This window comes from Vulpes lagopus, chromosome 21 (assembly GCF_018345385.1).
Source record: "Vulpes lagopus strain Blue_001 chromosome 21, ASM1834538v1, whole genome shotgun sequence".
Lineage (NCBI taxonomy): Eukaryota > Metazoa > Chordata > Mammalia > Carnivora > Canidae > Vulpes > Vulpes lagopus.
In genome coordinates, this window is record NC_054844.1 from 34218860 (window position 1) to 34231625 (window position 12766).

The 12766-nt window shown below is 35.5% G+C and overlaps 1 protein-coding gene across 14 annotated transcripts in view; it reads left to right on the forward strand.

Annotated features, from left to right (window-relative positions):
• The window catches only part of PPHLN1 (periphilin 1), a 140149-nt gene that overhangs the window by 84366 nt on the left and 43017 nt on the right, over window positions 1-12766 (forward strand). The gene's annotated exons all lie outside the window — the stretch shown is intronic.

A 12766-nucleotide genomic window follows, 5' to 3' on the forward strand; every position in this document is an offset into this window, starting at 1 on the left:
CCTGTCTTCAGGGAGCCTGCTTCTCCCTCTGCCTATGTTTCTGCTTCTCTGTGTTTTTCATGAATAAATAAATAAAATCTTTTTTAAAAAAAGTCTAAAACATCTCTAACCAGGGAGATATAAATGCTCCATGGGCAAAATTAAGCTTTTAGATTCAGGAGTTGGCTATAAAAGAATTATTTTGGTATGATGTAAAAAAATCTCTGTACCATGACGGATATTGTAGATTTGAAGATTTCTGGCTTTTCAATACATTTTAAGATACCTTTTATAGAAGACCTTTTGATAAAATGAATTAAGCATTATAATTTGATACAAAACATATATACCTACATAAATCCTTATCTACATAAATCTTTACCTACATAAATCCTTTGCAAAATAACTAATGTTACACTGCTCATGGAAAGTATAAACCACTACAGACCCTATCAGTACGTACACTTAAAGCCTGTTTTAAAATGCTGATCTGTCATTTAGATATCAATTGTTCTTAAATAGGTCAAAGTTTCCATGTTATTTTACCTATAATTTTAGGTTTTTATATATATTCTTGAGTGAATATATCAACATCATCTAGCTGTCTCTTTTGGGCACCTTTTCAGCACTATTTAAAAGCATGAACAATAAAGGGATTTATAGGGTTATTTTGTTTATTTTCTTAATAATTAGAATAGTAATTTTCATATTAATAATAGGTCTATATAGTTCAAAATCACTGTTTTGGAGAACTGATAGTTTTTCTCAGAGTACTTAAAAACTTCCAAAAATACCACTTTCTTGTTTGCTTAATACTCTTCAATTAGCAAGGCTTTTTAAAGATATATTCATCCTGCCCCCCCCATCACTTTTTATACCTCTTAATTAAAAAAATATATATATCTTCACTATCAGCCTTCCCCAGATTTTAAGTATTTTTATTGTTTGAATAGATCTGGACTCTTAATAGTCAGTGTCATTGGGTCTAGAAAGACTTTCTTTTTAACCCACTTATTTTTTCTCTTAAAATATGCACAGAATTTGGTAGATTTAGAATTAATAAGCAAATAATGCTAACAACCTTTAAGTGGGGTGATATGTCAGGCAGGATCTTTTGTTGGAGCAAAGGCAAGGTGAGTGAGGATAGGATTGAGATCTCTTTAATATGTTTGTTACATGGTCCACCTCTTTAATGTTGAGCAACAGTATCAGTTTCATAGCACTGTCTAAAAGGTTTTTTAAGTAAGATTAATACTTTCTCATACTGTAAATATAGCATTTGGGAAATTTTTATGATACCCTTATTCTTTTATTTAAAAACCTAATCCCACCACATCCTATTAACATTTTGCTCAAATAGTAACATTTGTTCTCAGGCAGTTACTAAGTAGTTACTCATTTCAGTGATCTATTTGAGCAATAACATTTTGACTGTGTTTCTGTAAACTCATATCTTATTTGACAGAATAAGCTGGAAGGAAAAAGGACTTTGATGCTAGGAAAGAGATCGGCATAATACTGTGTGTGTGTGTGTGTGTGTGTGTGTGTGTGTGTGTGTGTGTGTGTAAAACTGTAGTTGTGGAGTATTGAACTTAACAACCCTGAGATCAAGAGCTGCACGCTCTACCAACTGAGCCAGCAGGCATGCATCGCTTTATATTAATTATTTAAGTAATGGTCCATGTATTTCAGAAACATTGTGTAGATTCATTTTTATGACTAGAGGGAGATTAAATATTTAGTTTTCCTGTTTATCTTTTCCTGCTGCTGTGACTATATTTTTAAGCAATTCAGTTGGGAGATGATGCAGTTTGCAGAAATTTCAGTGAAATTGAAGTTGCATTTAGTGAGTGATACGCTTAAATATTCAGGAATGTTGTAATTCAATTTGCTGTTCACTTTTATACTTGTTACCTTTTGGGCTCTAATAGAGAATTTCTTAAAGTATTTGATAGAATAATAATTCTAGAGAGTCTTAATGATCTGAGGGGAAAAAATTCTATTAGCCTGTATGTGTTTGGGAAATGCTAGATTTAAAAGAAGTAGATTATTTTGATATTGCAGCACTTTTCAGAGATTGTAATATGTTAATATGCTCATCAGTGGTCTGTGAAGGAAGATAAATAATAAAATTTGCATAATTTACAGACTTGACTATGAAATTTTTCACAGTGCATATTTTAGGAGTAGTATTTTAAGTTACATATTTTCAGAAAATAGTACCATACTGGCTTTCTCATAGTTTATTTAAGTTCACTAAATACTCTGTATCTACTTGTGTCAAACACTGCATTAGAGACACCATTCTAGGCTGTCTGGGAGCTTGCAGTCAGGTTTTGTAGGGACATAATTTACCGTCCTCAAACAAATGGCCATTTAGCTTTTGGCTATCAGAATGAAAAGCAGATTATTTGGTGGCCATACTTGTCCCAGTAGAACAGGTTGCTTCTTCTTATAGAAGAAAATTTTGACATTTTTATAAGTGTGGAAATATGATTTATGTTGTTTCTACATATAAAGTGTCATTTTCTACTTCAATATCTCTGTTTACTCTTTCTCCAGTGTAGAATACCTACCTTTCATGACCTTCTTTCTAATCCATATTCATTCAGTGAAATCAGTAGTGTTGGGGATAAGACCTTTTTTAAGATCTTTTTTAATTTTGCTTTTTTCCCCTTCCAATTTGAAAATTTCATGCTACTTTGTCACTGGATGAACTTATTATTGCCCTCATTAAAAATACTGTTTTTACTTGTCTTGTTATACATTGAATGCATCTCAAGCACTTGTCTTGTTTTTCCTCTACAGTACAGTATATATATAAATGATATATATATAATTAGTTGAACTAAATTTGTTAATAAGGCCTTTTAGTATTTCAAGTTATTTTTCTCTTCTTGCTGTTTTCCAAAAACTCATATCTGCTCCGATGGTGCTTTCTGTCCTTGTCAATTTATATTTTTGTGGGTAGCCCTGGAATTATGATGAAGCCTGAAATTCCTATTTTCAGTGTTTTAAACTTGAACAGTTGTTTTTTTGTTTGTTTTCTGTTTTTGTTTGATTGGTTTTTGCATTAATCATTTAAAATGGAATCTAGTGGCAGATTCTGATCTTGGGGTTTAGTCAGAACACTGGTAGTATAAGTAATCCAACTTCTTAACATCATTCAAACCTAATTGTTATTCATCTTGTGTTAGAAACTGATACTGGGGTTTCCATCTTAAATATGTTTAACATAAAACTTACCATATTAACCATTTTTAAGTTCAGTGGTATTAAATACACTAGAATTATTGTATAGCCATCCCCACCGTTCATCCTCATAACTCTTCACCTTGTAAAACTGAAACCCATACCCATTAAATGATAACTTCTCAAAGCAATTAATCAGTTTATCCTCCCAGCCCCTGGCAACTACCATTATGTTTTCTGTCATTAAAATTTTGACTACTTTAAGTACCTCATATAAATGGAATTGTACAGTAGATGTCTTCTGTGATTGGCTCTTTCATTTAGTATAATGTTCTTGAGGGTCATCCATGTTTTAGCATCTTACAGAATATCTTCCCTTATTAAAGCTGAATAATATTCCATTGTGTATTTGTACCATATTTTGCTTATCTTTTTATCTGTCAACAGACACTTGGATTGCTTCTACATTTTAGCTATTGTGAACAATGCTGCTATGAACATGGGTATCCAAATATCTTCAAGACCCTGCTTTCAATTCCTTTGAGTATGTATTCAGAAGTGGAATTTCTGAATCATACGATAATTCTATTTTCTATTTTTTAAAGGAATTTCCATATTGTCTTTCACAGTGACTGTACTATTTTATATTCCCACCAACAATGCATAAGGGTTCCAATTTCTCCACATCCTCACCATCACTTGTAGTTCTCTAGGTTTTTGCTAGTTGTTACCCTAATGGGTGCAAGATGGTAGACATCTCAGTGTAGTTTTGATTTGCATTTCCCTAATTACTAGCGATGTTGAGTAATTTTTCTTCTGCTTAATGGCCATTCTTATATCTTCTTAGAAGAAATGTGTATTTAAGTCTATTGCTCATTTTTTGCTTCATTGTTGAGTTTTAGAGATTCTCTATGTATTCTATATATTAATCCCTTATCAGATTTGTGATTTGCATATATATAATTTTTTAATTTTTGCAAAAAATGACATTGGAATTTTGGTAGGGATTGACTTGGAAATGTAGTTTACTTTGGGTAGTATTGACATTTTAACAGTATTAAGTCTTTCAATGAGTGAGCATGGGATGTCTTTCCATTTATTTATGTTTTGTTTCAGCAGTGTTTTTGTAGTTACAAGTTTTTCTCATAAGTTTTGGTTAATTCCTAAGTTTTATTCTTTTTGATACTGTTGTAAATGGGATTCTTTTGTAATTTCCTTTTTAAATTATTCCATTCATCTACAGAAATGCAATTAATTTTTGTGTGTTGAGTTTATATCTTGATACTTCACTGAATTCACTTACTCTGTGTGTGTGTGTGTGTGTATAATCTTTAGGGTTTTCTACATATAAGGTCATGTCTGCAAACAGATAATTTACTTACTCCTTTCAATTTGTATACCTTTCTTTTTCTTCTTCTCGTCCTCATCCCTTCCCTCCCCCCTTCCTAATTGCTCTGAAACTCCTGGTACTGTTTTTGCATAGAATTAGTGAAAGCAGGCATCCTTGCCTTGTTCCTTATTTTTTAAAAAATTTTTTAAAAGATTTTATTTATTTATTTATTCATGAGAGAGAGGCAGAGACACAGGCAGAGGGAGAAGCAGGCTCCCCATAAGGAGCCTGATGTGGGTTTCGATCTTGGATGCCAGGATCACCCCTGAGCCACCCAGATGTCCCAGCCTTGTTCCTAATCTTAAAGAAAAATCAGTTTTTCAGTTTTGAGTGTGACATTAGCTGTGGGTTTTTCATATATGGCTTTTATTATGTTGAGATGATTTATTTCTATCCCTAGTTTATAGTGTTTCTTCATGAAAAGGTTAAATTTTGTCAAGTACTTTTTCTGTATGAATTGAGATGATCATGTAGATTTTTTTCCCTTCATTCTGTTGATGTGGATTATTACATTGATCAGTTTACCTATGTTGAACAGTCCCTTGACATTTTAGGAATATATCCCACTTGGTCATGATGTGTAATCTTTTTAATTATATTGCTGAATTCTTTTTGCTGGTGTTTTGTTGAGATTTTTTTGCATCAATGTTCCTAAGGGATATTGGACTGTAGCTTTTGTTGTTGTACTGTGTCTGGCTTTGGTATCAGGATTATCGGGATAATTACATTATTATCAGGATAATAACATCCCCATAGAATGAAATGGGGTGAAATGAAATGAAATGGGGGGATGAATGAATTCATCCCCATGAATGAAATGAAATAGGAAATGTTTCTTTCTCTTTAGTTTTTTTAGAAGGTTTTTTTTTTTTTTTTTAAGATTTTATTTACTTAATGCATGGGAGACATAGGGAGAGGCAGGGACACAGGCAGGGAGCCTGATGTGAGACTCAATCCCGGGTCTCCAGGATCACACCCTGGGCTGAAAGCAGCGCTAAACCGCTGAGCCACCTGGGCTGCCCTTTTTAGAAGTTTTAAAAGGCTTGGTATTAGTTCTTTAAGTGTTTGGTAGAACTTACTAGTGAAACTGTCAGGTCTATGTTTTTCTTTGTTGGGAGATTTTTGATTACTGATTCAGTTTCCTTACAAGTTATAAGTCTATTTAGATTTTCTATTTCTTCTTGATTTGGTCTTGGTAGGTTTTGTGTTTCTAAGAATTTTTCCATTTTATCTAGGGTATCCTGTTTCTCAGCATGCAGTTGTTTATAGTACTCTCTTAATAATCCTTTTTATTTCCATAGAATTAGTAGTAATGTTCCCACTTTCATTTCTGATTTTAGTAATTTGAGTCTTCTTTTTTTTCCTTAGTTCATCTAGCTAAGGGGTTTGTCAATCTTACTAATCTTTTTGAAGAATGCATTTTGATTTTTGATTTTTTCTTTTTTTTTTATTTCATTTATGTCTGCTCTAATCTGTATTTCTTTCCTTCTGCTAGCCTTGGGTTTAGTTTGTTCTAATTTTTCTAGTTTCTTAAGTTGTGAAGCTTGTTTGTTGATTTGAGTTTGTACTTGTTTTTTAATATAAGTGCTTATAGCCATTAATTTCCCTTAATTCATTCATTCATTCATTCATTCATTCATTCATTCATTCATGAGAGACAGAGAGAGAGAGGCAGAGACACAGGCAGAGGGAGAAGCAGGCTCCATGAAGGGAGCCTGATGTGGGACTCGATCCTGGAACTCCAGGATCACGCCCTGGGCCGAAGGCAGGCAGTAAACAGCTGAGCCCCGCAGGGATCCCCTAATTTCCCTTTTAGCACTGCTTTGCTGCTTCTCATAAGTTTTTGTATATTGCGTTTTCATTTTCGTTTGTCTCTTAAGTATTTTCTACTTTCCATGTGATTTCTTATTTGACCTGTTAGTTGTTTAAAAGTATGTTGTTTAATTCTGCAATTTTTGAATTTTCCAGTTTTACTTTTTAAATCTATTGACACTTAATATATGGCCTAACAGAGATAGTCTATTGGAAAATGCCTCGTGCACTTGAAGATGTATTCCGTTGTTATTGGATACAGTGTTCATTGTATGTCTGTTAGATTTACTTTGTATATTGTCTTGTTTGTCTTCTGTTTCCTTATTTAACTTTTATCTGATTTTTCTATCCATTATTGTGACAAGGATATTGAAGTCCCCAACTAGTACTGTGTAATTGTTATTTCTCCTTCCCGTTCTGACAGTTTTTGCTTCATATATTTTGATGTTGTGTCATTAGATCTGTTGAGATTTGTAATTGTTGTATGTCTTGCTGTATTGATCCTTTTATTAATATATAATACTCATGTCTCTTAAACCTTTTTTGATTTAAGTCTGTTATATCTGATACTAGTATAGCCACACCTACTTTTTTAGTTATTATTTGCATGGAATATCTTTCCATCCTCTTACTTTCAACATGCTTGTGTCTTTGAGTCTGAAATAAGTCTCTTGTAGACATTATGTAGTTGGATCATGTGTTTTATCCATTCTGCCAATCTCTATCCTTTGATTAGAGGGTTTAATCCATTAACATTTAAGTAATTGCTGAGAAGAAGGGACTTCTGTCATAGGTCTATTTGTTTTTTATGTGCCCTATATCTTTTTTTGTCCCTCATTACCTGCATTCTTATATTCTTTTGTTTAACTGATTTATAATTTTTGGTAGTGAAGTGTTTAAATACCTCTTTGATTTCCTTTTGTACATATTTTACACCTATTACCTTTGTGCTTACCATGAGGTTACATTTACATTCTAAAGTTATAACACTAATTTATATTTATATCAGGTTAAGTTCAATAATATACAAAAACTCCACTCTTCTACAGATCCATCTCCATCCCTTTTAGATTTTAATGTCACAAAATTACATCTTCATACATTGTGTGTTCCAAAACATAAACTGACAATTCTTTTAAATGCAATAGTCTCTTAAATTATCTAGAAAACAATATTATCTTTTTCAAGGTTGCTTTGGTTATGGTTTTTTGTGGTTCCATACAAATTTTACAATTGTCTGATCCTGTGAAAAATGCTCTTGGTATTTTGATAGGGATTGCATTAAATCTGTAGATTGCTTTGAATAGTGTAGACATTTTAACAATATTTGTTCTTCAATCCATTAGCATGGAATGTCTTCCCGTTTCTTTGTGTCATCCTCAGTTTCTTGAGTGTTTTATGGTTTTCCAAGTATAGGTCTTTCATCTGTTTGGTTTATTCCTAAGTTTCGTATTGTTTTTGTGCTATTGTAAATGGGGTCATTTTCTTAATTTCTCTTTCTGCTGCTTCATATTGGTATGTGGGGATACAACAGATTTTTGTACATTGATTTTGCATCCTGTGACTTTACTGAATTCATTTATTAATTCTAGCAGTGTTTTGAAGTTTTTCAGGATTTCTATATATAGTATTATGTCACTTGCAGATAGTTGGAATTTTTCTTCTCCCTTACCAATTTTGATGCCTTTTATTTCTTTTTGTCATCTGATTTCTGTGGCTAGGACTTTATGTTGAATAAAAGTGGTGAGAGTGGTCATCCTTGTCTCATTCCTGACTTTAGAGGAAAAGCTCTGAGTAGTTTTCTTTTATTGTGATGTCTTTATCTGATTCTTGTATCAGGGAAATGCTGGCTTCATAGAATGAATTTGGAAATTTTCCTTCCTCTTGTAATTTTCTGGAATAGTTTGAGAAGAATCAGTAACTCTTCTTTAAATTTTTGGTAGAATTCACCTGTGAAGTCATATGGTCCTGGACTTCTGTTTGTTGGAAGTTTTTTTTGTTTACAGATCCTATTTCTTTGCTGGAAATTGGTCTGTTCAAATTTTTATTTCTTATTGTTTCAGTTATGGTAGGTAGTATGTTTCTTGGAATTTATCCATTTCTTCTAGGTTGTCTAATTTGGTGGCTATACTTTTTCATAATATTCTCTTAATCTTTTGTATTTCTGTGTTGGTTGTTACTTCTTTTCTCTCATTTATGATTTTAATTTATCTGGGTCCTTTTCTTGAGAAGTCTAGCTAGAGGTTTATCAGTTTCATTGATTTTTAAAAAAAATTTTTTTTTTCAAGGAAACAGCTCCTGGTTTCATTGTTCTGTTGTTAAGTTTCTATATCGTTAATTTCTGCTTGAATATTATTTCTTTCCTTCTGCTGGTTTTAGGTTTTGTTTATTGTTCTTTTTCTAGCTTCTTTAGGTGTAAGGTTAAGTTGTTTGAGATTCCTCTGGGTTCATTAAGTAGGCCTGTATTGTTACTTTTCTCTTAGGACCACTTTTTCTGCATCCCAAAGCTTTTGAACCAATGTGTTTTCATTTCTTCCTTCCTTCCTTCCTTCCTTCCTTCCTTCCTTTCTTTCCTTCTTTCTCTTTCTTTCTTTCTTTCTCTCTCTCTCTCTTTCCTTCCTTCCTTCTTTTCTTTCTTTTCTCTTTTCTTTTCTTTCTTCCTTCCTTTCTTTCCTTCTTCTTTTCTTTCTCTCTCTCTCTTTCCTTCCTTCCTTCTTTTCTTTCTTTTCTCTTTTCTTTTCTTTTCTTTTCTTTTCTTTTCTTTTCTTTTCTTTTCTTTTCTTTTCTTTTTTCTTTTTTAAAGATCTTATTTATTTTTTCATGAGAGACACAAGCAGAGGGGAGAAGCAGGCTCCATGCAGGGAGCCCAATGCAGGACTCAATCCTGGTATCCCAGGAGTAGGCCCTGAGCCAAAGGCAGATGCTCAACCGCTGAGCCACCCAGGCACCCGTGTTTTCATTTTCATTTGTCTCTGTGTACTATTTTATTTCTATTTTTATTTCTAGCTTGACTCATTCATTGTTTAGTAGCATTGTATTTAACGTTTATGTATTTCTGTTCTTTCCAGATTCTTTTCTTGTGGTTGACTTCGAGTTTTATAGTATTGTAGTCAAAATAGATGCATGATATGACTTCATCTTTTTGAGTTTCTTGGGGCTTCTTTTGTGGCCTAGAACATGATCTGTTCTGGAGAATGTTCCAAGTGCACTTGAAAAGAATGTGTCTTCTGCTCTTTTAGGATGGAACGTCCTGGATATATCTGTTAAATCTATCTTGTCCAATGTGTCATTCAAAGCCATTGTTTCCTTGTTGATTTTCTCTTTAAATTATCTGCCTATTGATGTAGTCTAGGAAGGGTGTGAAAGTGTGAGAGAACAAGACCTCAGCAGGTAAAAGAAACAATAAGAACAGGAACACACATAAATGGCAACAGCTGTGTGTATATGGCAAAAGTCAGTTGTTCCTACAATCAGTCCATGCTAAAAACAGTACATGCTGAAAACAGCAATGATGTTGGATAAGATAGCCCGGCCTGCAGAGGTCAATTTTCCCATCCCCTGCAGCTCCCTAGTTAATGCTTCTCTGAGACCTGTGCCGATAGTCACAGTTCGGTGCTGTCCCTCTCCTGAGTACTTTCTTGAGTTGTTTTTCTTTCCTTGCTTTTGCATACATTCTAAGGTAATAAAACTGAGAGTCAACCCTGACTTGGGGCTTCACCTTGGTGCCTGCACTTCTTGGTAGTACCTGGCGATACAGCCCCTTTGGGCCTATCTTTGTTCCAAAGAATTGGACTCCCAGTAATCATTTCACCTGTCATCAGAATGCACTGTGGGGAAGTGGTGCCCCATGTGAGGAGACTGACCTTCCAAGCATGGTACAGGAAAAGGGTTCCTGAATTTCATTCCAGTAAGGAACATAGGCAGCCTTGGAATAGCCTGGCATGCTTACATCAAGGTCATTTTAGGCTGTTAACCACAAGGCCTGTTTTGGTTTCTTCTTGGCTTGCTTTTCTCTGCGTTTCCTTGTCTTTCCTTTTCTTTTCCCTTTCCTTTCCTCAAGCTCAATATAGTTCCATTTCACTTTCCTCTACCAGCATGGGTGACTCTCTTTCTCTTGAGGAAAAAAACCACAAATTGCAGTTGCTTAGCCCCCTAAAGACAACAGGATGTAAAATCTCAACAAGAGACTTTAAAGGTCAACAAGAGACTAAATTACTGGTAATTATGAGACAACAATGTCCGTGGTACCCTAGAGAGGGGAACCTGAATTTGGAGGACTGGGAGAGGATTGGCCATTGGGGAAGCCAGGCTATATAGGTCCTGTGAGGGTTTGACATCTATGTAGAATAGCCTTGAGGCCCTTCCAAGGCCAAGATAAGAACCCCTCTACTGAACCCGAGACATCAGCTTTGTTTTCTCCTCCTCTACCTCGTCCACCTCCTCTAGTAGCCCTACTCTTCCCACCACCTCCCTCTCTCACTCCTGAGTCATCAACCTCCAGCCATAAGGCCTTGTGCTTAAATAAAGACTCTGAGGTCTCACCCCCCTTTCCAGCTCCTCCACTCCCCCTCTCCGCCAGAGCCATCCACCATTAATTATGAACCTATCATGAAATGGTACTTTCAGGAGGGATAGCAAACTAAAGGTGAGATATTGCAAGCCTTCTCCATAATAAGGGGAGGAAATCAAGGCTCCAGACATGAGAGTCTACCCTTTGCAGTGTTTAAGGAATTTAGGTAGAGCATAGTTGAAAATGGGATTCAGAACTCATTTACCAAGAGGATTATAAAAGCCATCCGGCGTGGTTATGAGATGACCACCTGGTATTGGAAGACATTAATTAAGATAGTTTTAACCACAGACCAATATAGTGTTTGGTTACAAGAATTTAATAATGCAGCTACTGCTCTCTCTCTGGAAAATCTGGAAAATGCAGTTCCTATAAAGTTGAGTATAATCACTGGGTCTGGCCCTTATGCTGACCCTTATGCCCAGCCCAGTTATAGAGGCAAGTTTTTAATCAGACGTTGCAGACAGCCTTGAGAGCGTGGAATAATATCCCTGAAGTCAGTGTACCCACCAGGTCCTTTGCCACTATCAGGCAAAAACCCACAAAAACTTCCATTTGACTTGATTAATAGGCTACAAAATGCTGTCATAAGGCAAGTTGATAACCTGAGGTTCTAGTGCTTCGATTGGCTTATGAGAATGCCAGTAATGATTGCCAAGAGGGCCTTGTTGGAGGGAACAATCATAACATTGCCAAAATGATAAAGGTCTATGAAGACTTTGGTATAGAGACTTATACGGCGCAAGTCCTGGCTGCATCTCTCCCACCTCAGAGATGCTACAATTGTGGCCAGGAAGGGCATTTGCAAAAGGAATGTTTAAAAAAAAAAAAAAGTAAGTGCACCTAAACCCAAAAAAATGTCCTAAATGTGAAAAAGGTTTTCATTGGGCCAATCAGTGTTGTTCAAAGTTTGACTCTGAGGGGAACATTTCAGGAAACTGGAAGCAGGATACCAGCTGCCGCGCCCCAATAAAATTCCAGGAGCCAACCCTGGAATTTGTATGCCACCTCATGGAAGCCACTTCAAACAAGGTTGCCCCCTCTGGGACACAAGTAGCGAAACTACAGGCAAATCCTCAGGCAGTACTGGTTTGGACTTCTTGTGGAGGACCCTCTTTTAGTTGAGACTAATCAAGTAAAAGTTGTTCTAGCACAATAAGGGGCCCTCTCTCTAAAGAGAATGCTGGTATCATATTGGGGAGTTCAGTTGTCACCCATCAGGGCATCCAAATCCTTCTGGGACTAATAACCTCTAATTGTACTGGTCAAATCAAAATCAGGTCAACAGCGCTATCATTCACCACTGGAACATGTTCGCACAGCTGTTGCTTCCTTTTTTAATGCCTGCCCATAAAGAGAAAACAAGAGCCTCAAGGGATTTGGGAGCACTGGGGCTTTCTGAGTGGCCAGACTCATGGGAGGCCTTTCCTAACTTTTAATGTAGAACAAAGATCAATTATATGACTCCTAGACTCTGGAGCTAATGTGACAGTTATTGTTTCCAAAGATTGATTTCCTTTGTGGAAGACTTGTTACTCTTTTATAACTGTTAGAGCTTTGGGTAGAGCCCAAACCCTCTGAAAAAATGAAAAACCAGTCAAATGTACTAGGCCAGAAGGTCAAGTGGTCATGGTTTTGCCTTATGTCTTAGACCTTCCCATAATCTTATGGGGGCAGGATTTAGTCAGTGGAATGTTTGTATTGGCACCCCTTCTTCAAATTTGTCCTAAGGGCCACCGTCATTCTCCCACCACTCTGACTACAAACTGGCCCACCAGTTTGGGTGGAACAATGGCCTTTAAAGGGGGAGAAATTAAAACAAG